The sequence below is a fragment of the Hipposideros armiger genome, unplaced genomic scaffold, assembly GCF_001890085.2.
Source record: "Hipposideros armiger isolate ML-2016 unplaced genomic scaffold, ASM189008v1 scaffold_21, whole genome shotgun sequence".
Taxonomy (NCBI): domain Eukaryota; kingdom Metazoa; phylum Chordata; class Mammalia; order Chiroptera; family Hipposideridae; genus Hipposideros; species Hipposideros armiger.
This window is the reverse complement of record NW_017731371.1, coordinates 6,064,510-6,089,705: the sequence shown is the minus strand read 5'-3', so window position 1 is coordinate 6,089,705 and position 25,196 is coordinate 6,064,510. Positions and strand designations below refer to the sequence as shown.

Genomic DNA, 25,196 nt, shown 5'->3' with positions numbered 1-25,196 from the left:
AATCTAACCTTATACTTAAAGGAAGTAGAAAAAGAACAGCAAACAAATCCCAAAGTGAGTAGAAGGAAGGAAATAATAAAGATCAGAGTGGAAATAAATGAAGTAGAGTCTTAAAAAACAATACAAAAGATCAATGAAACTGAGAGCTCATTTTTTGAAATGGTAAATAAAATTGATAAAAAAGAGAGGGCCCAAATAAGTAAAATCAGAATTTAAAGAGGATAAGGGACATCTGACACCACAGAAATACAAAGGATTATGAGAAAATAGAATGAACAATCATATGCCAACAATTTGGACCATCTGGAAGAAAAGGATAAATTCCTAGAAACATACAATCTTCCAAGGCTCTATCAAGAAGGAACAGAAAATCTGAACATATAAATCACTGCTAATGAAATCAAATCAGTAATCAAGAAACTCCCAACAAACAAAAAAGTCCTGAACCAGGTGTTTCACAGGTGAATTTTACGAAACAGTCAAAGAAGAATTAACACCCATCCTTCTCAAACTATTCCAAAAAATGCAAGAGGGGGGAAAGTTCCCAAGCTTAATTTTCGAGGCCACCATCACCCTGATTCCAAAATCATACAAAGACATTACAAAAAAAGAAAATTATGGGCTGATATCCCTGATGAACATAGATGCAAAAATCCTCAACAAAATACTAGCAAACCAAAATCAGGAGTACATTGGAAAGATCATACACCACGATCAAGTGGGATTCATTCCTGGTATGCAAGGTTGATTCAATATCTGCAAATTAATTAACGTGATATACCACATAAAATAAAAGACAAAGTCATGTGATCATATTAATAGATGCAGAAAATGCATTTGACAAAATCCAGCATCAATTAATGATAAAAACTCGCAGCAAAACGGGAATAGAGGAAACATACCTCAACATAATGAAGGCCACATATGACAAACACAGCTGACACCATACTCAACAGGGAAAAGCTAAAAGCATTCATGATGCTTTTATGTTTGGAGGCAGAGCATTGAGTAGCTTAGAAATTTGGAGCATATGTATTAAGAATTAAAATCTAAATTGGAAATATGAACTACTTATGTTTTTATAAACCATTGGAAGGGGCATATGCCAGGCTAGCAATGGGGTTTTCAGGCTTGACTTTTAGAAGCCCCCTGTGTGTCTCATGAATGGATACGTCACGTCCAAGAAAGTGAGAGCAGTGGGGAAGAGTGATAGGGACAGCCAGACAGCAGCCCAGGGTTGACATTTGAGGCAGATTCGCACATACCATCTGCTAGCATATTTCTCAGAAGTTGCCAATCTAAACTCTTAGTTTTTTCTTACAAATGACTTCCACTATTAAAACACGTATGTCAAGTAACTGGGGCAATACCTTGCCAGACTTAGTCAACTAATAGCAGTGTTCCATAGGGAGTTACTGAAGTGACATCATTCTCTTAATTTCAACCTAAACAAAATGGTTTACATGGAAAGTTGCACATATAGTTCTTTATTTGAGGCACAGTGGGTAACATCATCATTCCGAACATGAAGTCTGAATCATACCTATTACAAAAGCAAATCATTTAACAAAAAGAGATTCTTTAGCATGTGATCCAGGTTGTGAATCAAAATTAGGAATATTCAAATCACATTTTAACTTTCTTTTATAACAAATTTATTTTTTAAAGTTTTTATTCCAATAACAAGAGGAAAATTATAGAGAGAAATGACAATTTAAGTGTTAAGTATAATTCAGAAAATATATGTGGAGAGAGAAGAGAGCACAGTAGCCAATAGTCCAAGATTTCGGACCCAAACGTCAGGGACTGTGCCCCAGCAGCTCTACATGGGAACTGTAATCTCAAGCAAATTAATGCCTTCATCTTTTGTTTTTTTAAATGTTCAGTTCTTTTAAAAATTAATTTATTGGGGGTGACAATGGTTAGTAAAATTATATAGGTTTCAAGTGTACATTTCTGTAACACATCATCTATATATCACATTGTGTGCTCACCACCTAGAGTCAGTTCTCCTTCCATCACCATATATTTGACCCCGTTTACACTCATCGACCATCTTCCTGCCCCCTTACCCTCTGGTAACTACTAAACTGTTGTCTGTGTCTATGAACTTTTGTTTGTTTGACTTGTTCTTTGTTGCTTTCAGTTTTATATCCCACATGTGAGTGAAGCCATATGGTTCTTGACTTTCTCTGTCTGACTTCTGTCGCTTAGCATGATAACCTCAAAATCCATCCATGTTGTCGCAAATGTAATGCCATCATCTTTAAAATAGAGATAATAATGACCTTTTCTGCCTAAGTTTTTTATGAGTATTTTATAAGATAAAGAAAGCATCTGGCACTTTCAAGAAGGCAGGGATAGCACAGACATTAACTGTAAAAGATTCAATAAACCATGTGATTTGAGATCTTAAGGTAACGTTTCGATTATGGTTTTTTGTGTAGTTTCCTATAAAGTAGCTCTTTTGATCTTTAAAAATAAAATGACCTACTAGAGTATATATTTGCCTAGTCTGACGAAAGTATTAACAAACAATGAAATAAATGGACCCAAATCAGTCATCATGATGAGGGAACATGAACTGCGGTTTTAGATTATCCATTAATTCCTGACTGGACTCAGCCTGTTTTAACTCCCCCAGCCCCAGTTCCACCCAAATTACAGAAATGGATATTTGAGACCCAGAGGACTTGATTTATTTAGCTTAACACAATGGTCAGGAAATTGCATTTCAGTGGATTCAGAGAAATTTTCCCAAATGGTGGGAACCAGTGTTGTTTTTCCCCCTGTGCCATTGTATATTTAAAGCCTTTTTAAAATACAAAAAAAAGCATGGTAAAGTAATTTCCAATATCCTTGCAGTTTAGTTTCTGCTGGAGATCACTGGAAAAATTGAGAGCTCCCCAAACACCTTTCCCAGAGACATAAAATTAGGTGTGTGTTAATGATAGAAAAATCTATTCTACCTTGGAATGAAAGGATCAGATGAACTTTTTGAACTTTGCCATTAGGAAAAAAAGTACAAACTGAAATAGACCTCCTTATTTCTTCATTTTACTTACTAAATAATTTCTGTTTCATAGTAGAAAGGAAAAAGCAATAGTGCAGACCAAAATAAAATGCTAGTTTTACATTCTCAATATATATCTTTAGCTTCTATTGACAGACAGAGAGAGAGAGATAGAGAGAGAGAGAGAGAGAGAGAGAGAGAGAGAGAGANAGAGAGAGAGAGAGAGAGAGAGAGAGAGAGAGAGAGAGAGAGAGAGAGAGAGAGAGAGAGAGAGAGAGAGAAGCAAAGCTGTCTCACAAATTACCGTGGCTTGGTGCCTGAAGGAAATTAGTCTACTCTAAAGAAATATCCTGCTGTAGTCAAGTAAAAATATAACAGAACTTGAAATATAATAATACCTGATCCAGGACTGCATTTCTTACGAGTGTTGTCACTTACTGACATAAGTACTTCACTCACAACCCAGGCATTGAAAAATGCATGAAGGGTGGTGAAGATTTTTACGGGCTGCTAATTTATTTTAGATGCTTCCATTTAGTAAAGATATAAATAAACAAAGCTCTGAAATGCTTGAACTATCTTTCTTTCTTAGTCCCAAGCTAGGACTCTGTCTTTTCCTTAATGTAATCCTTTCATATTTCAGTGTAAAATGTTTCTCATCTGTACTTTTCCTGTGCTAGATTTTAGTACAATTAATTATATTTTAAGATAATGTGAATGATTTTGAAAATTTTAACTGTAGTCACCTGCTCTATTGGTCAAAGTCAGGTAAATTGTTTCTCCAAGTAGCTGTCATTTTACTTACTTTCAGAAGACAGCTATTTTAAGTAGTGCTTATTTCAAGGACACAAAATGAAGAATAAACAAACAAGTAAATAAATGTAGTTATAGTATGAGTAAGTTTCTTTTAATGTCATCATATAGCTATTAGATAAGTTACTGTGTTTTCTCATGTGTGCTTTGGTTTTCCCAATGGGCTGTGGTTTCATATTTTACATGTTAACATGTCTTATTCAGTTTAGGCGTGAAATCTCTCTGAGGTATATATTTGTCCCAGTCTAGAAGCATACATAAGACAAATGCAGGGCTGAGTTACAGGCTTGCATTTTCCAGCATGGCTAAGTTCTGATGAGTGGCAGAAGACAATTTGGGCAATATTTACCTACAGTTATATGCCATTATATTAAATTAGTGTGGTTTGATTTAACTGCCTATTGCTGATGCTAATCGGAAGCATAAGCATATTCTTCAGCTATCGGTTTCATCTTCCAAATTCTTAGAAATGCTATCAGGACTATGTGTCTATAAATCCAAATTTCCCTTCTCCCATTTGTGGTAGAATATCATACTGGTTCTGTCACATGAAGTAAACAGCTTTTCATTTTGTTATCTGTTTTAAGGATACCTCTTACCCAGCAAAATCATTAGTATATGATAGTTAATTTACAAATCAAAACCTGGTAATAGAGAGGATTGTAAACGTACTATATCCTTTTGCCTTTTAGTTTAACCTAAAACTTAATAGGTTACCTTCATTTTCCATTCCTGTGTTGCAGGGAGTAGGCCACCATTTTGAGGATGGTTTCCCAAATGACATCCTGACCTATTATTAGTACATAATGCTATGATTTCCAGTTTTGTTTCTTTAGGTTGAAGCAAACTCCTCAAGACACTTGTGAGGCACTCTTAAGTGCAGAACCATTCTAGATCAAGGGTCGGCAAACTTCTTCTGGAAAGGGCCAGATAATAAATATTTTAGGATATGGAAATCATTCTTTGTTTCAAATATCCAACTCTGCCACCTTGGCACAAAAGCAGCCATAAGCAATAAATCCATGAATGAATGAGCGTGGGTGTGTGCTAACACAACCTCAGTTACAGAGGTAGGCGGTGGTTCTGGTTATCACTATCATCAATGTTCTTGCCTTATTCAAATTGTCTCCCCTCTGCCTCATTCTGCAGACATTTTCTTAGTGACTAGCTAGATGATTTTAGGTGGATCACGGACAAACAAGTTTTATTTTAATAGTTACAATAATTTTAATAAAATGTTTTAAGGAAAAAAACATAACTAGTACATCATAACTATGTGTTCATAGATGTTATTCCTGAAAATATTGATGCAAATGAAGAATATGAAATTTTTAAATAAAGACTTAGTTTTTTTTGGATCAGTTTTAGAATCACAGCAAAATTGAGAGGAAGGTACAGAGATTTCTCATATACCCCCTTCTCCCACACACGCACAGCCTTTCCTGTTACCAGCATCACCTTCCATAGGGGTGCATTTGTTTTAGCTGTGAACCTACATTGACATATCATAATCACCCAAAGTCCATAGTTTATCTTAGGGTTCACTCTTGGTGTTGTACATTCTATGGATTTGAACAAATGTAAACTGACATGTATCCATCATTATAGTATCATATAAAGTATTTTCACTGCCCTAAAAATCCTCTCATATTAAAATTTTATATATATCTCCAGTAAAAATTAATGTAGGTAATTCAAGGATATAGCAATAGATACGGAGATGTTTAATGACTAGAATTTGAAAAGTGACATTGTAAGATTTATTATTATCATTATTATTAGAAAGCTGTTTGACTTCCAAATATAAGTGTTCTCCAAACTAGAGCTCCGAGTCACCATTATGTTAGCCAGCGAGTTCCAAAGGGAAAGAAATGGCCTGCTAAGGTTATAATAAATTTAGTTACGTTATCTTTATCTCTAAGTCTAACTTTCTTACCTTCAGTTATCACTGTCTATTCTTCCTACCCTTCTGTATAGTATTGCTTTTTCTAATCTTCCCTATTATCACCTACAGTGCTGTTGGAAACCTAGCCTTTCCTAAAATTAGAAGAAAGAAATTCTCTCAACGTCATTAGCATCATTCCAGGTTGTTCCACTTTTGTGTGTCTGCCTGTATCCTGTGTGGGATATGAATGGATACAGCACTTGAAAAAAAGCGATGTGCATGTTACTGCAGTTAGTCTTGTATGTTATTTTTAAAATTTAATTTTTCAAGAGACACAAAAATAGAAGCAAACTTTTTCTAAACCTTTGCTTTGTGCCTGACAGAAATGGGTTCTGTTTTAACATGAAGGCATATAAGAAAGTACTTTCAGTGATATTTCAAAAAAAAAAAAACCAAACACCAGAGGTTGCTTTCTTGTTTTGCTGGGCTCTAAGCACAACAGATTTGAAGCCTTTGAAGATACTTGGTAATAGAAAACATTTGAAGTTTGCTAAAAATTCTCATCCAATACTTTAGTAAAACCATATTGTGAATATTTAGTTGTAGGCTTAGAAAATTAATTCAACTTAACAAACTCATAGAATACAGCTATTCACAAATTAGATTATCATGATTTTTCCTCCTACATGGAATATTTTTCCTTAATTTACCATGATAGAAACAAATGTTTTTCATAATTAACTAATAAAGAAAAACAGGAAGTAAAGCATTCTGGCATTTATTTGAAATTTGATTTTATGTTCTAAAGTATTTCTTGTATGTTTATTTTCCTTATAGCTTCAAGATGGAAGATTGTTATTTTTGATGTTTTTTTTCCACAAACTATAATGTTGCAGTTTTATTTAAATCCTGTATACTAGTGTATATATTCTATTTCTAGTGGCTAGGTATTTAAATACTAATATTTCTATCTGGAGTCAAGAAAGTGTGTGGATCTCATAAAGAAAATGTACAATGTGCTCTTTAAGAAGGTAATTAAAATTTCATTGTGATTTTTTTTAAGGAATATTACTATTCTATATATAACTACTGTCTGTATCATTTGCGTAACTTGTAACAGTAGGATTGCGATGAGGGAGAGCAGAAGGGGGTGAAGAGAAAGGGGAAGATTATTCTGCCTTCAGTGATTCGTCCCTTACCTCCAGACTGTGTAAAAAGAGAGAATCCTTTAAGACGCTGAAGAGAATGGTAGTGAATATCATTTTTGGAATGTGTTGTCTATGAACTAGATTGTTGGGAGGTGAGGGGGGCTGACCTATTTCTGTAAAGTCTCAGTTCTCCATTTCCAGAGTTTGAAAGGCAAAGGATACATGTGTTTCTCATCTGCCTGGTGAGGACCTCATAGAAAGGAAATGGGTTGTGTGGTCTTGGGAAGGGCTCTGGCCACACAGACTCCTGGAGAGGTGGTGACCCCAGCCTGGAGATAAACCATCAGCAACCTGGGGCTGATGGGAAAGTTGTAAGTGGGCAGATAGAGGAGGTACCTCTGGGATCAATGTGAAAGGTGAGAGACTTCAGCATTGACAGGTTTCCCAAAATATCAATAAAAGCATTAGGCTCTGGAGCCGCCTTGTCCAGAGGGTACTGATGGCAGAATCATTCATTCAGAAAACTATTTATTGAGTTCCTGGCATACTTCTCTAGAGTAATGAACAAAACATAAAAATCCATGCTTTCATGCAGGTTATATTGTAGAAACAAGGGGCAGACAACAAACAAGTAAAATCTATACTATGCCAGATGTGATAAAGCCATCAAAAAATCAAAACAGGGCAAGAGCCAATGAAATGTTAATGGGGCTGTGAAGGAGGTGGGGAACAAACCATGGCTGTCGGGGGTGTGGTGTGTGTGTGTGTGTGTTGGGGCGGGGGGATCCTGACGGGAACCAGCAGGCAGAGGCCCTGAAGTGGGCAAACCTGAGGTACAGGGAAGACATTAAAGAGGCTAGTGTGACTAGAGCAGAGCGGCCAGAAGAGAGTAACTAGTAAGTGATGGGTTTAGAATTGCAGCCTGAGGCCGGATTTTGTGGAGTTTTGCAGGCCATGGAAAGTACGTTGGACTTTTGTTTGAATTCTCAAGATGGGAGCTATTGGAGAGTTTTGAGCAGAGGAGTGAAATATTCTGGCCTTTGTTTTAAAAGGTACACTCTGGTGGCTGGTAAAATGATAATAAGGGAACAAATGTGGAAGCAGGGAGACCAATTAGGAGGTTACTGCAGTAATCAAAGTGCGATCTGATGATAGCTTAGAACAGGAATTTATTGGTAAACGCGGTGAGAAGTCGTTGAATTCCAGATGTATTTTGAAGGTTGAACCAGCAAAATTTGTTGACAGATCATTTGTGGGGTAGGAAACAAAAAGAATCAAGTAATTCTAAGGTTTTTAGAACTCAAAGGATGAAGTTGCCATTAACTGAGATGGAGAACACTTGTGAGTAGAGCATAGATGGGGGTGCTCAGCTTCATATTGTTAATTTGAGACCTAGTAGACATTCAGACATTTGTAGTTGCATATATGAGCCAAATTCAGGGACAAGGTTGAGGCTGACAATATAAATTTTGGAGTCTTCAGCTTATAGTTGATATTTAAAACCATGAAAATACATGAGATCATGAAGGAAGCATTTTGATAGAGAAGTTCAAGGGCTGAGCCCTGGAACACTTCAACGCTTAGAGGTCCAGGAGATAAGAACAAGCAGAGGAGACTGAGAAGAAAAAGTCTGTGAGATTCTCTCTCTTCCAACCAAGTAAGATCTTTGTCACCAATACAAGGATCTCTCCTCCCCATTGCAACCTTGAAAGTACTCGTAATAGCTGCTAGCTGGGGCAGGCTCAGACTGGGGGTGAGGAGAAGCTGTAACTGGATGAGAGATTAGAGCTGGATTTGAGCAAACATTTTATTCATCTGACACGGATAGGAAAACCTAATGGAGTTACCTGAGATTTCCTATGGTCAAGAAATGACTAGTCAAAAGAAAATGTGGGAAATGGCAGTGGGAGAAATAATCAAGTTCTTTTTTGCTTGCACCCTTGTGGTTTCAAATACTCATTACCATGTATTCTCTGTTTATAAGAAACTTTTGAAAACATTTCTAACTTCATGACTTATAGTTCTGAGTCTACAAGCAAAAGTTTAATTTTTGCATAAAACATTAAACTGAGGCTCTGTGTAATTTAAGGAAAAGGGAATTTCAAACATGAAGGTCTTTCAGAATCTTAATAAAGACCCCTGAGGTGTTTTGGGTCCTTGAGAATTGTCCAGATAATTTCCTATGGATAAGCAACAGTTCTCTTCTGTACCATAAAGTAATCATTAAAGTACGCAGTGTGAATGTGTCCATACTGCAATAGCCCAGTTAGAGTATGACCCAAGTGACATCCAGTCACCATCTTGGTGAGCCCCAGTCAACCATTTTGAATTTGCCACTTGGCTCAGAGAATGCTAATGGATGACTTTTTGGACTTATGCATCTCTATCACCCCCTTGAACTTATCAAAGTTTGTGCTTTACAGGCTGAGCCTTAGGAGTAACCTCTTTGAACTCACACATCCACACGGACACAACCTGTTTGTGCATATACATAGATATCTGTGCAGTTCAGTGTATGTACGGTTACTTATTGAATCTAAATTGGCTATATACATCAGTGTAGCCTGTCAGGTGAATAAGGAAATCAACCAAGCCCAAGAAAATACAACTGGTCCAATTCGAAGATTGACCTCCTTTATATGAATTGCTCATAGGCTGTGTCTTAATAATGAACTGTACCATTTTTACTGAGTTAGTTCCTTCTATGGTAATAAGTATGGAAAATACAGAAGTTAATGAATATTTATTTGATAATTTTATGATGGAACCTAGTACAGATTTCTTTTTTTCATTTAATGCCATTTATTTGGAAGATACAAAATAAATAACTTGATGCATCATTAGAGTATTGATAAAAAGATCAAGATTTCTTAAATTAAGGTTCTTACTGCATTATATCAAATTATTTAAAAAGTCTTGAGGGTTTTATGATTACATCTTAATGTACTGATGTTTAGCAAGAAAAATGGGAACAGAAAATATTAAATTCTTACATCTTTGCCAAGTCCAAATGGTTAAAGTAACTTTGACTTTGGAATTTCCTGATTTTTGTGTTGTTGAAATTGTAGGTTTTACCCAACATTAAGGGAGCCTTTCGATTTAATTTCCTTGCATTTAATTTTTTTTTAGGTAATTGTAGAAGGCAGGGAGGCTTGGAAGAAAGACAGACTCTGGAGGACATAGTTTTAACAGCTCACCACGCACTGTAAAAAGTACTTTGTTACAGAAGCTCAGACCATCATTTTAGATCTTCAGTATTTTACAACATGTAAATAATTTGGTCTTATTTATCTTGGACTAATAAAGGGTAGTAAAATGTTTCTACCCTGAGTAAATTAAAAATAAGGAAAAAGAAAAAGAAAAGAAAGGACAAGTCACTGCTGGCAAATAGGTAGACTTCCCAAGGAATATCATTTTGTAATGCAGACCAAAAATTTAAGCTCATAATGTTTGACCATGGTATCAGTAACTTTTGTGTATTTTGAAATAGAAATAGCTTTCCGACTATTGCTATAATGTTTAAAAAAAAAAAGCAGCACTGTGATGGAATTGCCTCTTGCCGCCATTACTTCATGCCTGAGTTACTCCAAATTAGTGTTTAGAAAGATGCAGTATTGATTTTAGGCCTAAGGGAATTATTCATTACATTGCTACAGTAGTAGCCTTTTAAGAAATGCTATTATTATGCCTATGTAGACAAAAAAAGAAACCTCTAAATTAAAAAGTTTCTTTAGTGCCTATTAGTGTTAACACATAGGGACTATTTTAAATGTACGTCCCCAGATCAATAATGAGGAAAGAAGAACCAAGAAGGAATATATAATCTTTCTATAGGAAAACCATGAAATAGCACAAGGTATTGATACTACATGATAGACAAAAGGCCTCCATCCTCTGTATAGCCCCTGGTGTTTTTATCATCCTAAAAAAATATTTGTGTGTGTGTGTGTGTGTGTGTGTGTGTGTGTGTGTGTGTGTGTGTGTGTAAAACACACACACACACACACACACATCTCTTTCCATACTCCCTTTGGGCCACTGCCCTCTCTTTCTTCCTCTTCACATAAACTGTGGCATTATTTACAGTCATTTTCTACTTTCTTCTGACTTGATCTAGAACCCATTGTAATCTAGGGCATATCCTCATCAGTCAAGTAAGACTAATTTCATCAAGATCACTGGGTGGGCTTTTCCCTTTCCTACAGAAAGAATCATCTATGTGCAGTGGGGGTCCCAGAAATGGAACACAGATTTTTCTCAAGTTTCCTACCTTTGTACTCAGCTGCCTGTGGGACATGTATTCTTTGGATGTCCCACAGTTACCTCAAATGCAGCATGTGCGGCATCCTTAGTTCCACTACGCACAGTCTACATGTCCCTTACCAGCAGTTCTCATCTCAGAGGTTGGCCCAACCATCTATTCTCTTGCCTAAGACATAAATGTGGGTGCCACTCCTCATACCTCCCTTTCCTGACACAACCATTTTAATCTCCTAGACATTTGAATCGATTCTACTTCCTGAATATATTTTTAATTCATCCATTTCTTTCTGCCTTCATCACCATTGTCTCTCATCCGGATGACTATGAGATAACTTTGTTTAAGGTCTCCCTGCCTCCTACTTGTAGCACTGCATTCCTTTTCCGCATTGCAGCCACCGTGATTTTTCTAGAACACAAACTTGGTCCTGTCACTCCCCTAATTGAGTCCCCTGTTCTCAGGATAAAGTTCCTGTATGTCATCCTCTGCTTTCCTCTATAGCCTCATGTTTTTCTATGTACTCTGTGGTTCAGACACATTAAGATTTACTTAGTTCCTCAGATTGTGCTCCCTGCTTCCTCGTCTGTGTGTGTGAGCTCTCCTCTGCTGGGAAGACAGGATTCCATTTTGTCTTGGCCTGTTGGAGGCCTCTATTCTGTCTCAGTTTAACTATCACTTTCCTGTGGAAGTCTTTCCTGACCCTTTTCTCCTCTGTACCTCTCCTACTTTAATTTTTATCACACCATCTTGTCTCCTGGCCACCACTGGCAGCTCCTGGGGAAGAAGTCCAGCAAACCTCTGGCTTCAGCTGTCCTCACCGCTTTGCGATTCTATTTCTGGTCCAAGGAAATGTTTATTTTGTATTTTGAAACCAGCTGGATTTTTTTGTTTTCTCTTTTTCTATGTAATCTGTCACTGTTATGTGTTTAGAACAGAAGGCGGGGGAGTACCAAAGCATCTTGACTAGAAGTCAAAATCTGCATGTTTAATAAGCTGTCCAGGTGATTCTTAGACACATGAAAGATTTTTAACCTCTGCATTCTGTTTTTTTCTGTTGAGAAGACTGAAGCTATTTGATGTGAACTTATTCAACCTCAGATTCCCTATATTACTACATCATTTTCTGTTTTTCCTGCCTTTGATGAAATGTCTTCCATCTTTCCAGAGCAAAATGTTCCAGCTCTGCACTTAATTCCATCACCTTTCAAGACTCCTTCTAACTCTTGCAATTAATTAGTTCCGTTTCTAGCTTGTATCTCTTCTCTTTCCTGACTCTTTATCTACAATCAAGGCCATCCTAAAACATATTAACACAAAACCTCTCTCCATCTTTTTAGCCCGTCTCATTACACTTTTTCTTTCTGACGTTGCTCACTGTCAAGTTTCCTGAATGCTTAGTCTGTACCAGCGATGTCAAGTTTCTCACCACCTACTTATTTCTTACTCTTTTATAAAATTGTCTTTGTTCTCTTGAATCCCTTACAGCACTTGCATTCTTGATTACCTGTTTCTTCTTAAATATGGTTCCTTGATGTATTCGTTTCCTAATGCTGCTGTAACATTAACCACAAACATTGTGGCTTAAAACAGCACAGATTTATAGTTTTACAGTTCTGCAGAGAAGAAGTCCAACATGGATCTCACTGGGCTGAAAACAAAGAATCAGCAGGACTGCGTTCCTTCTGGAGAGTCCAGGGGACAGTCCATTTTTTTCCACTTTTCCAGCTTCTAGAAGCTGCCCTCATTCCTTGGCATGTGGACCCCTTCCATCTTCAAAGCTAGTAGTGTGGCATCTTCAAATCTCTCTTGCAATGTGACACTTCTGCCTCCCTCTTTCATTTCTAAGGACACTTGATTCCATTGGACCAAGGACCAAATAATCCAGGATTATCTGTCCATCTCCAAATTAGATGATTAGCATCTTAATTTCCCTTTGTCCTGTAAACTGACCTATTTACAGGATCCCAGGATTAGGATGCTGGCATTTTTGATGAGCCATAATTCTCATTTTGACTTCTTTAAAATTTAAACAACTTTTCAATAGTCTCTTTTTATCTTCACTTGCTTCTCTTTCTTCAAATGAATATATCCCCTCAGTAACTATCTTTAACATTTTTTCTCATGTTCTCTTCACTTTAGATTCTCTGATGTAATGATCTTACTCATATTGATGGTTTCAAATATCTTTATGCATAGATGCTGATCACTTTCTAAAGATCCACCCTGGATATTCACCTGCTTTCTAGATGTTATTAGCTCAAAATGTTATTGATGAAACCATCAGCTTTCTCAAAAATATATTTTCTTTATTTTACAAACTTTATTAAAATTAGCTCAATAATGAAACCTTACTGCCCCTTTCCCTTATCCTTGCTTTTACTTTCAGAACATTCCTTTTATTTACTCTTTACTCTTCTCATTCCACCTTCAGGAACTGGAGCTTAGACCATGTCATTCCCTCTACTGTCCCTGACCCTGTTTTAACCCGAGCCCTGTTCTCCTATGTTGACATTGGCAGATATCTTTGCCGAAGGTAAAACTCTTACTCTCTTTCCCTGTTTAATGATTCAGTTGCTCCTCATTGCTACAAAGTAAGGACAGGTTCTTGAGAATGGCATTCTCACTTTCTAGTTGTATTTTTCCACTCCCTTATGAATACTCTCAGCTCATGGGAAACTCATTACTCATCCATACTTTTTAATTGGCCACCTCCATACTTTGGCTCGTAATAGTTCCTCTCTCTGGAACAACCTCTGCCATCTCTGCAGGTTGAAGCTCTACCCCATTCTTCAGGGTTCTTTATCAACTCCTGTGTCCCTCAAGATCTTTTCTTGGTTCTCGTAATAATATTGAGATGGCATATTGTTTGTTGTCTAGTGTTGGGCCTTGTTTTACATTTATCTACTTAATAGATTATAAATGCGTGGAGGTTAGAGATTATGTATAATTGATACATGATCTGTGACAAACTGAAGGCCTTTAGTCAGCAATTACTTAACAAGTTCATAAATGAATAGTAGGTGCCCAGTTAAAATCTGATTATTTGATATTTAAAGATGGAAAGTTGAAAATTTTAAAGAATGAATAGCATTTTCATTATTATTTCAAACAAGTTATTTGTTTAAGAAATTACACCTTTTTATTGTTTGTTAATTATAATCAGTAAGCTAAAGTTTTCATGTGTTTAAATTTTAGCCTGATTTAACCATTTTCTATAAAAATACTCTTGACCAAGGCATAGAGCAGAGCTAATATTTACCAGTTAGAGCTGAGGGTAAAACAATGATAATTCAGAAATTTCACAACTGTTCTTACCAGACGTGATCTATACTCTTATACTCTGTGGAAAAAAATTCACAGGAAGATTCTAGGGATTATATCTGCCCACCTCCCAACAAATTATATAAATTTATATATATAAAAATAATTGCATGCTAACTAGCAGGTCTGAATAAGATAACACACCAACTTTTTTGATAATAATAATAATGTAGTAAGTAAGATCTCCAATGGCTCATGATTCATAGTAAATTAGAAAACCTGAATTAAGTGAAAAAGCATATGGCATGGGAGGGCAAGGCTTCCAGAATGATGAACTAAGGACCTCAATAGATCCTGTCTTCAGCAAAATAAGAATTTAACTGATGAGATTTATTTAGAAACACACACACACACGCGCAAACACACGCACGCGCGCGTGCACACACACACACACACACACGCGCGCGCGCGCACACACACACACACACACACACCAATAATTTTAAGCCCCTGAAATTCTCCTAAGGGCATACAGCAAATAGAGAGATATTCATTCATGAAAATCTATATCTTAGTAAGAACAGCAAAAGTCGAACAATGTTTGGGCCTCAACTTGCTCCCTTTCCACCCCCACCCACCCCTATATTCCAGAAGCTCTACCTGGATGCTCTACTCCATATGGATGGAGACAGGAAGGCAGGGGTCAACCTCCTTTCCTAGCTACCATCTTGCGACTATGATTTCACCTCCGGAGAGCCAGGCTCCCAGTGTTTCTCTTTCCTTCCCCTATACCAGTCCATTTTCAGAAGCTGTAATCCAAATGGGAACAACAAAGAGGACTTTCTTCCAGCCCCCATCCAGAGGTGGAAGCTCTACTCCAGGTGCAACAGACCAAGCATCATGGTTATCCAAGCACCCCAACTCTGGTTTGCTCATAGAGCAGAGGTTCCACTTGGGGACAGATACACTGAGAGTACAGGCCCTGCCAATCTCCTTCCCCAAGACCTGCTGGCAGAGCAGAGGCATCACTCTAGGTAAAGTGAGATTCCACCCCCAGCATCACTGGATTGTCCAGAGGAAAAGCAGACCAGAGGATTAAGAGCCCCTCAGCTCTTACTGAGGGAACGACTTTATTTGGAACTGAGACTAGAGAACTCCATATCTTAAGGCACTCCATGTCCAAAGTCAAACACAGTCGAGATTTTGGTGGAAAGCAATTAGGTGGAGGTTAGTCTTTCCAAGATTCAAGCAGAACAGCCAGAGATTTAATCGAGAGAATTAGGGAAAGAGACAGTTCAGAAGAGCCCTCCTAGGATCACAGTCAACTCGGACGTTTGAGAAGGGTAGGCTATACCCACTCAGGAGTAATCAGAGTAGGCTGTGTGACAGACTTGAAAGCATTCCTCAAGCCACACACAGACCTGTCAACACAGGCAGAAGCTTCACTGGCACAAAGAGCCTAAACACAACTTCTGACCAAACACTGGATAATTTAAGCTACTCTTGACCTGGGGGTGACTCCTAGGGGGCCAGGATTACAAATAATAGCACAATCATTCCTGGCAGTTAGAAATTATGTGCAGCGATAGCAGCCTGTAAACCACACACACATCCAGTAGTAAAGGATAAAACTCTAACTGGCTAAAGGGCCATAAGCACAACATTTGACCAGTAAGTGTGTTGTGCAGTCTGCAGAAACATATTTTAGAATGAAAAATATAGATAGGTTGAAGATTAATAAAAGATGGAAAAAGATATCATGCAAATGAAAACCAGCTAGAATGGCTAAATTATTATCAGACAAAATAGACTTTAAGTAAAAAAATGTTTCTAGAGATGGGAACATTTCATAATGATAAAAGAATTAATCCATCAGAGTTTTATAATGATTATAAAAATACATATACCCTAACAACAGATCCCCAAATATATTAAGCAAGACTTGATAGAATTGAAGGGAAAAAGAGACAATTTATGTATAATAGTAGAGCATTCAATAACCGACTTTCATTAATGGATAAAATTAATACAACGACTAGGCAGAAGATCAACAAGGAAACAGAGCAATAAATAACACTATAAATTAATGATATTTCACAGAAATATAAAGAAAAAATATATTTTTATCAAATCCACACAGAATGTTCTCCAGATAGACCATATGCTAGGTCATAAAACAAGGCTCAATAAATGTAAAAGAATTGAAATCAGGGTTGACCAAGTGGTGTTTCGGTTAAGAATTGGCTTGGATTAAAGGTGCACATAAAAAAGAAAGAAAGGAAAGGAAAGAAAGAAAGAAAGAAAGGAAGAAAGAAAGAAAGAAGAAAGAGAAAGGGAGGGAGGGAGGGAGGGAGGGAGGGAGGAAGGAAGGAAGGAAGGAAGGAAGGAAGGAAGGAAGGAAGGAAGGAAAGAAAGAAAATGAATTGGCTTGGGATACCAGCTCTGAGCAGCAGAGCCCTGGTTCAGATCTCACATGGGCCAGTGACGCTGCATCCTCTACAGCTAAGATGGTAAACAACAGCTCAACCTGGAGCTGGGCTGCCATGAGTCACCAGCGACGGCGTAGGCTGCAATGGAGCTGCAGTGGACTCCTGTAAGCTACTGTGAGCGGCTGGCAGCCGATGGGAGCTGCCAAGAGCTGCCGTGAGCGGCTGTCCAGTGGCCGGTGACCAATCTGCCTTACACAGGAAGAGGGCAATGATAATACCAACATGGACCAGTGAAGCAAAATCCTCCACAACTAGACTGAAGAACAAAAGGACAGCAACTTGTCTGTTCCCCTTCCCTGATTCCCCAACGCTATTCCCCTCCCCCAATTCTCCAATAAAATCTTTAAAGAAATCAAAATCAAAAAAAGAATCACTCAAACGATATGCTCCAACCACAATGGAATTAAGTGAAATCAATAACAGAAGGAAATTTGGAAATTAAGCAGCAGACTCCCAAATAACCAATTGTGCAAAGAAGAATCACAGGGAAATTAGAAAATAACTTGAGATGAATGAAAAAAACCCCACAAAACATGCAAAATTTGTGCAATTCATTTAAAGCAGTCCTCAAAGGAAAATCTATAGCTGTAATCACCTATGTTAAAAAAGAAAAAACTCAAGTCTGTAACGCAATTTTCCAAATAAAAGAAGAAGGACAAACTAAAATCAAAGCAAGAAGAAGGAAGACAATAATAAATACTAGGGTGGAAATAAGTAAAATCGAGCTTAGAAAACAATAGTGAATATTAACAAAACCAACTTGGTTGTTTGAAAAGATCAACAAAATCAATAACCCTTTAGACTGAACAAGAAAAAAGAAGGAAGACTCAAAATATTAATAAAAAATGAAAGAAGGGGCACTACTACTGACATAGAAGTGATTATAAAGTAATACTATGAAAAACACTATGCCACTAAATTGGATAACTTAGACAAAACAGACAAATTCCTAGAAAAACACAAACTACCAAAACTGACTACAGAGGAAATAGAAATCTGAGTTGATTATAACAATACATTATAAACATGATCTAATAAGTAGAGAGATTGAATTAGTAATTTAAAATTTTCCCACAACAAAGAAAATCGCAGGCCCAGTTGGCTTCAATGGTCAAGTCTACCAAACATGCAAAGATAAATTAATACCAACCTGTCATAAACTCTTTCCAAAAATAGAGGAGGTAGGAATGCTTCCTAACTCGTTCTCTGAGGACAGTGTCACCATGATACCAAAACCAGGCAAAGAAAATAGCAGAAAAGAAAACTATAGATTAATATGTCTCATGAATATAGAAGTGAATATCCTCAAGAAAATATCAGCACACCAATTCCAGCCACATACAAAGAGGACTATGCATCATTGTCAGTTAAGGTTTATTCCAGGAATGCAAGGTTCATTCAGTATCTTAAAATCAAGTAATGTAATAATATGTAAGTAGCATAAAGGACAAAAAACAAAAAATCATCTCATTAGAAGCAGAAAAAGCATTTGAAAATAATCTGACACCCTTTCATAATAAAAATGATCAACAAGTTAGGAATAGAAAGGAACATCCTCAATCTAATAGGGCATTTATGAAAAGCGACAGCTAACATCATACTTACTGGCAAAAGAATGAATGAATGCTTCTGCCAAGATCAAGAGCAAAACAGATGTTCACACTCAAAATTTCTATTCAGTGTTGTTCTAGAGATTCTAGTTAGGACAATTAGGCAAGAAAAGGAAATTAAAAGTATCCAGTTTAGAAAGGAAGAAGTAAAATTACCTACTTGAAGAGGACATGCCTTTAGTGAATAAGGGATTAACTAAAACAATTAAGGTATCCACTAAAAAGTGGAGAAGTTATCCTCTAAAAAACTATTCAATCCAATAAATGAGTTTAGCCAGGTTGCTGGTATACAATATCAATATATAAAAATGAATTCTATTTTCATACACTAGCAATGAACACTCTGAAAATGAAACTAAGAAAATAATTTTACTTACAATAGGATCAAAAAGAATAACATGCTTACGAATATTTAACAAAGGAAGTGAAAGAATTTTATATTTAAAACCACAAAACCTTGTTGAAAGAAATGAAAGAAGATCTAAATAAATGGAAACACATCCCATGTTTATAGACCAGAAAACTTAATATTAAGATAGCAGTACTTCCGAAATTGATCTATAGATACAACACAATCCCTGTCAAAACCTCAACTTGTTTTTTTTGTGTGAAAATTAACAATCAATTCCTAAGGTTAATATGGAAATTCATATGCAAATCATATATTAGATATAGAACTCTTACAACTCAATTATAAAAAGACAAACAACTCAGTTACAAACTGGGCAAAATAATGAATAGGTATTCTCCAAAGAAGATACATGAGAGGCCAGTAAGCTCATGGAAACATGCTCAACATCGTTAGTCATTAAAGAAATGCAAACCAAAACTATAGTGTGATACCACTTTACACCATTACTTTATTTTTATTTATTTATTTATTTATTTATTTATTTATTTTAAGATTCTTTTTATTGGGGAATTGGGGGGATGGGAATAGCACTGGGTAATTGGGGGAAGGGGAACAGACAAGTTGCTGTCCTTTTATTCTTCAGTCTAGTTGTGGAGGACATTGCTTCACTGGCCAAAGTTGGCACCATCATTGCTCTCTTCCCTGGCGAGGCAGATCAGTCGCCGACTTCTGGACGTCTGCTCACTGCGGCTGCTGGTCACTCACGCTGGCTGCTGGCTACATACGGTAGCCCATGGCAACCCACTGCCACAGGTGCTGCAACCTACACCGTCGCTGGCGACTCACGGCAGCCTAGCTCCAGGTTGAGCTGTTGTTCAGCATCTTAGCTGTGGAGGGCAGTGTCACTGGCCCTCATATGTGGGATCTGAACCGGGGCCCTCTGGCGTCCCAAGCCAGTTCTTAACCATCGCGCCACTCGGCTGGCCCCACACCATTACTTTAAATAAAAAAGATAATATGTGTTGGCAGGGATGTGGAGAAATTGAAATCTCCATACGATGCTTGTGAGAATGTAAAATATTACAGATATTTTGGAAAACAATTTGGCAGTTCTTTAGTAAGTTAAACATAGAGTTACTATATGACTCAGGGATTTCACTTCTAGGTATGTATTTACCCAAGTAAGATGAAAACATATGTCCACACAAAACTAGTACACAAATGTTCATAACAGCTTTATTCTTCATCGCCCCCAAATGGAAACAAATCACATATACATCAAATGATGAATGGATAAATAAAATGTGGTACATCCATACAGTGGAATATTATTCAACAATTAGAAGGAATGAAGTACTGATAGATGTCACAACATGGATGGACCTTGAAAACATTTGGCTAAGCGAATGAAGCCAGTCATGAAAGATCTTATGTTTTCTGAATCCATTTATATGAAATGTTTAGAACAGACAAATCTATATAGATTAGTTATTATTAGTTTATAGATCTATTATTTATAGATTAATTACTGCCTAAGTCTTGGAGAAAGGTAGGGAGAGTGACCGGTAGTGTGATAGAATTACTTTTGGGGGGATGAAAATGTTCTCAGATTAGGTTGTAGTGATAGTTCCACAACGCTATACATATTCTAAAAACCACTGAATTTTATATTTTAAGTGGGAAAATTGTATTCCCACATAATTATTATATTTAAATAAAGCTGTTTATAAATATATTGTACAGTGAAATTCTGAGTACGATTCCTACATACCATGCTTTCAAAATCTGAAAAGGGGAAAGAAAATACTAATTTTCCAGTACAACTTATTTTATCATTTTCATAATGCCATTGTCCTTGTAAAAGCTTGAAATAGTTAGCAATTTATTGCATTTAAAATTTAGTCATAAATTTTTTTAAGTTTCTAACAGTATATTAATGAATAGAAATTCAATGTAAAACAGAAATATACTTTTTTATACCAAAAAAATTATACAGAATAGGCCAAACCCATATAGTTTCTTGGCATGGATGGAAAGAAAATATTGTAAGAACACATTTTTTAAAACAAAATTTCTTGTTTAATTTGTTCTAAGTTTTCTGTAACATAATTGTTACATGGACTGCTTTTATGTATGACATGTACATATTGGAATTGACAGAATCTCTAGGGCAATGTTCTTAGAATTCGGTGATATCTGAGATCACACTTAGCACTACTTACCAAATTATTCATTATATTCTGCTTAGAGTAAGATTTACAGTAAATGTTGTAAATGTTGGTTGACAAATATGAGGTTATGTGGTTTGGCAGTCAGAAATCTGTCAGATGGTTTTGCTTAGATCTAGTTTTCTTTCTCAAAAAAACCTGTGTTCAGCCTCTTCAAATTACCTAACACTTTCCAGTCCTTCTCTTTCTTTACCCTTCCAGGGCACATTTAAAACCCTCTCCTTTTTGACAGTGCTCTCCTTTAGCCTCCATTCATCATACTCTTCTTATCTCCCTGATCTTTCTTTCCCAGCCTCCTATATGGGCTTCCTTGGACTCTCCGTTTGATGGTGGCCGTTCCCAGAGTCCCCTCCTTAAGTTCAGCTCTTTTCACTTACATGTCTTCTTTGGGATCTCATCTATCATTACAGCTTCAAAATGCAATTCATGGAGCTGGTGATAAACTACAAATGTACATCTTTATGCCTTACATCTTTTCTGAGTTTCAGTTTTTTAGCTGTATAGTTAGAATTTCTGCCTGTTTCTCTCAAACATCTCAAGTTAAAAAAGTTCCAAACTCAGCTTAACTTCAAAATGTGTTCTTCCCTCTGGGTCCTATCCTCGGTTAATATCAGTATCATCACCTCACTTGTCAATCAAGCTAGAAGCCTGAGATATTTATCCAATCGCAAAGTCCTGTTCATTTCTTCCAGTAGATATCTATTTGAATATGTGTTCTCTTCTTCATCATAAAGCCTACTTCAAGCTCTCATCATTTATCACTGGATTATTTATTATCTATCCACATTAAACACAAGGAATGTCTTTCTGTAATATTGATTTGCTTGTCTGATGCTCCTGTTTAACTTAAACTCCTTCATAGACATCACTAATCACCTCAGAGTAAAAGCTGAAGTCTTCAGGAAGGCTCCCCAGGATTCGCACATGGCTAAGTAGTTAGGTTTATAGTCTATCAGTTTCCTAGCCATTTTGGTATACTTTTAATTCTTCAACTGTGCCATATTTTCAGATGCATTCACCCATGCTATGTTTTGTTTTTGTTTTTGTTTTTTTTGTAGTCTGAAGCTAACTGCATTCCACTTGTCACAGTAATTGGTTCAGAACTCTGGGCCCATGCCAATCAGCACATTCTCCTACTGGAGAAGTCCTTCAAAAATTGGCATGTGACTCAATTCAAGACATTGGGATAAAAGGGGAGATTTGCTTGGTGCTCCTTGGAAAAAAATTTTTTTCTCCCTCTTAGGAGAAAAGGAAGAGACACCCTTTCTCCTGCTGGGTGTCCCGGTCAGAGGTCTAACCTAAAACTGCTGCAGCCATTTTGCCCCCATCATGGAAGGCAGCCTAAGGAAAACAAAGTCTAGGAGAGGGCATAGCTGAGCATATCTCACACAAAGTGAGCAAGAGACTGGCTTAAACCAATCCTGAAGTCCGTGACCCTCTCTGGACTTCCAGATACACAAGCCATTAAATTTCTGGTTTATGTCAGTTTGGATCAGTTTTTCAGATATTTGTGAATCAAGGCCTCCAAAATGATAAATAAACTTGTTAAAAATTTCTCAAGGAGGGCCGGCCGAGTGGTGCGATAGTTAAGAACTGGCTTGGGACGCCAGAGGGCCCTGGTTCGGATCCCACATATGAGGGCCAGTGACACTGCCCTCCACAGCTAAGATGCTGAACAACAGCTCAACCTGGAGCTGGGCTACTGTGAGTCGCCGGTGACGGCGTAGGCTGCAGCCACTGTGGCAGTAGGTTGCCATGGGCTACTGTATGTAGCCAGCGGCCAGCAGCCAGCGTGAGCGGCCAGCAGCCGCAGTGAGGGGCCATCCAGAAGCTGGCAACTGATCTGCCTCGCCTGGGAAGAACGCAATGATGGTGCCAACTTGGGCCAGTGAAGCAACGTCCTCCACAGCTAGACTGAAGAACAAAAGGACAGCAACTTGTCTGTTCCCCTTCCCCAATTCCCCAGCGCTGTTTCCATCCCTCCAATTCTCCAATAAAAATCTTTAAAAAAAAAAAATTCTCAAGGGGAGGTAGGTGGGTCGAGGCACATTAGGTGTGCAGAGCATGAAAGAAAACAATTTGCATTGTTAAGACTGCCTTTTACCCCCAAATAGATTTGGATGCACTTGTTACACTCGGGCAATACACACTTTATATCTGAGAGATGATACTTCCAAATCTGATTATGACATATGGTCTTGAAGAACTAATACTACAAAAGAGCTAAATGCATACATCCTTCTGAAGATAAATGTTAATGCTAAATTTAAATTTAAATTGATGGATAAATATTGGGCATGACTACACTGAAATGCAGTAAAAAAAAAGAAAAAAGCACCAAACATCTTAATTTTTTAAATCTGGGGCTAAGTCTAGCCCAAAAATAAATGGAAAACATTCTTATTTTTCATATAGAATTTTTAAATACTTTATTGAGAGCCTTTTACATACAATTATTTTGAAGCAAAACTTTTCAAGTTTCTATTCTAAGGAGAATTGCGAAACATGGACCTTTTGTACAATAAAATATTTAATGCAGAAACCACAAATTTAATATCATTCCATGTGTTCTTCTATGTTCCAGATTTTTTTTCTTAAAAAAGAAAAATGTCAAGCATCTTTCAATTTTGTACTCTTTTTGTTGTCAGGAAGGGTATTTGGAAGTAGAGCACAAAGAAGCTCTTTATTATGGAAGGAAATGCCTGGAAATAAGAGTTAATGCCTAAATGAAAGACTTAAGTTCCTAATTTTTAAGAGTTTGGATCAATTCTGGGCCCCATAAGTGCTTTGATTGTTGGTATAACTTTAGATGTAAGAGAATCAGAAGGCAAGTTTTTTAAAGGTTTTTCACTTTTGTACTTCTTGTTGCTGTACTTTGCTCTTTGCTCTCCTCTCTCTTTCTCTCTCTCTCTCTCTCTCTCTCTCTCTCTCTCTCTCTCTCTCTCTCTCTCTCTCTCTTTTTGGTCTTTCTTATCCAGACGTGATTGATCAATTTATTTGGTGATCACAGTCCCGCTCTTGTAGTTTCCTTTCTCTCCTGAACCCATGTTCAGTTTTATTACGATGCACTGCACTAAGATAGCTACACAAGATGCAACAGGTCCTAATTTTGCACATATGGTTTCATTTTGATGGATTAAGTCTGATGGTAACTCACCACATTATATATTCACTCCTCATGTAGTCAATTCATGTTAGAATTCTGATCTCTCTTGGGGAATTGGTAGATTTTGATTTGTACAACTGTGCCTTCAGCGGCTAACTGTTCAGCCTCAAATGAAGATATTATTTCAGAGAATGTCTGAATCTGGCAACTTTTTAAATATGAACATTCCAAGAAGACACAAGCATATAGTTATTTCACGGTACATCTCGTAGGCAAGAGTGCCTTGTCAGAATAAATGGAGAAGAAAAGAATGAATAGACCAACAGAGGAATTCAAGAAGGCATTGCCAACTATTTCTTAATTGTGAGGGTTAAAGTTTTTTTCTTGTATTTACAATATCATTTTTTTCTGTGTTGTTTTTTCTTTATCAATACATTTCTGAAAAATAGATGCAGTTAAAAAGAAACTAAATGCTCAGATTCACATTTCAATAATCATCTATTTGAGGCTTGTATAATTGGTCTCTGTATTCACTAGTCTTTGCTGGGGGCAGCCAACTTCCAGCATCCACGGCTGGATTTTCCTCACAATGGCTTATTTCCTTTTAAATGTATTAGCAGTTAGCTGCCAGTGTACCTAATTGTAGCTTTGTTTGACTTTCCACCTCCTCTCTCTGCTTATTGAACTAGAAGAAAAGTACATTAAAGCTTATATAAATGGCCAGCTTTCCTGCTTTAGGGAAAGTTTAAAAGAAAGCAGACCTTTCATTAATGTGCAAGGGAATAGACTAGTCCCAGCATTGAGTAAGCTAAATAAGTGCCGGGAGGCACAATAGGAAAACTGGACACCTCCCAAAGCCTCCCAGGTTTGCCCTGTGCCATGTTTCTGTATTATTTTAGATTTGAAGTTAGTTCCCAGAATGTCAAATATACCCGTATTCAGATGTAAGTACAAAAACATTTCCTGAAGCCAAAGAGAAAAAAAATAAAGGATTTGCCACCTTCCATTGGTTCAAATAATGTGTGAAAAT

At 37.0% G+C, this 25,196-nt stretch overlaps 1 protein-coding gene across 1 annotated transcript in view; it reads left to right on the top strand.

Annotated features, from left to right (window-relative positions):
- FBN2 (fibrillin 2) overlaps window positions 1-25,196 on the top strand; it is a 280,792-nt gene that overhangs the window by 121,070 nt on the left and 134,526 nt on the right. The gene's annotated exons all lie outside the window — the stretch shown is intronic.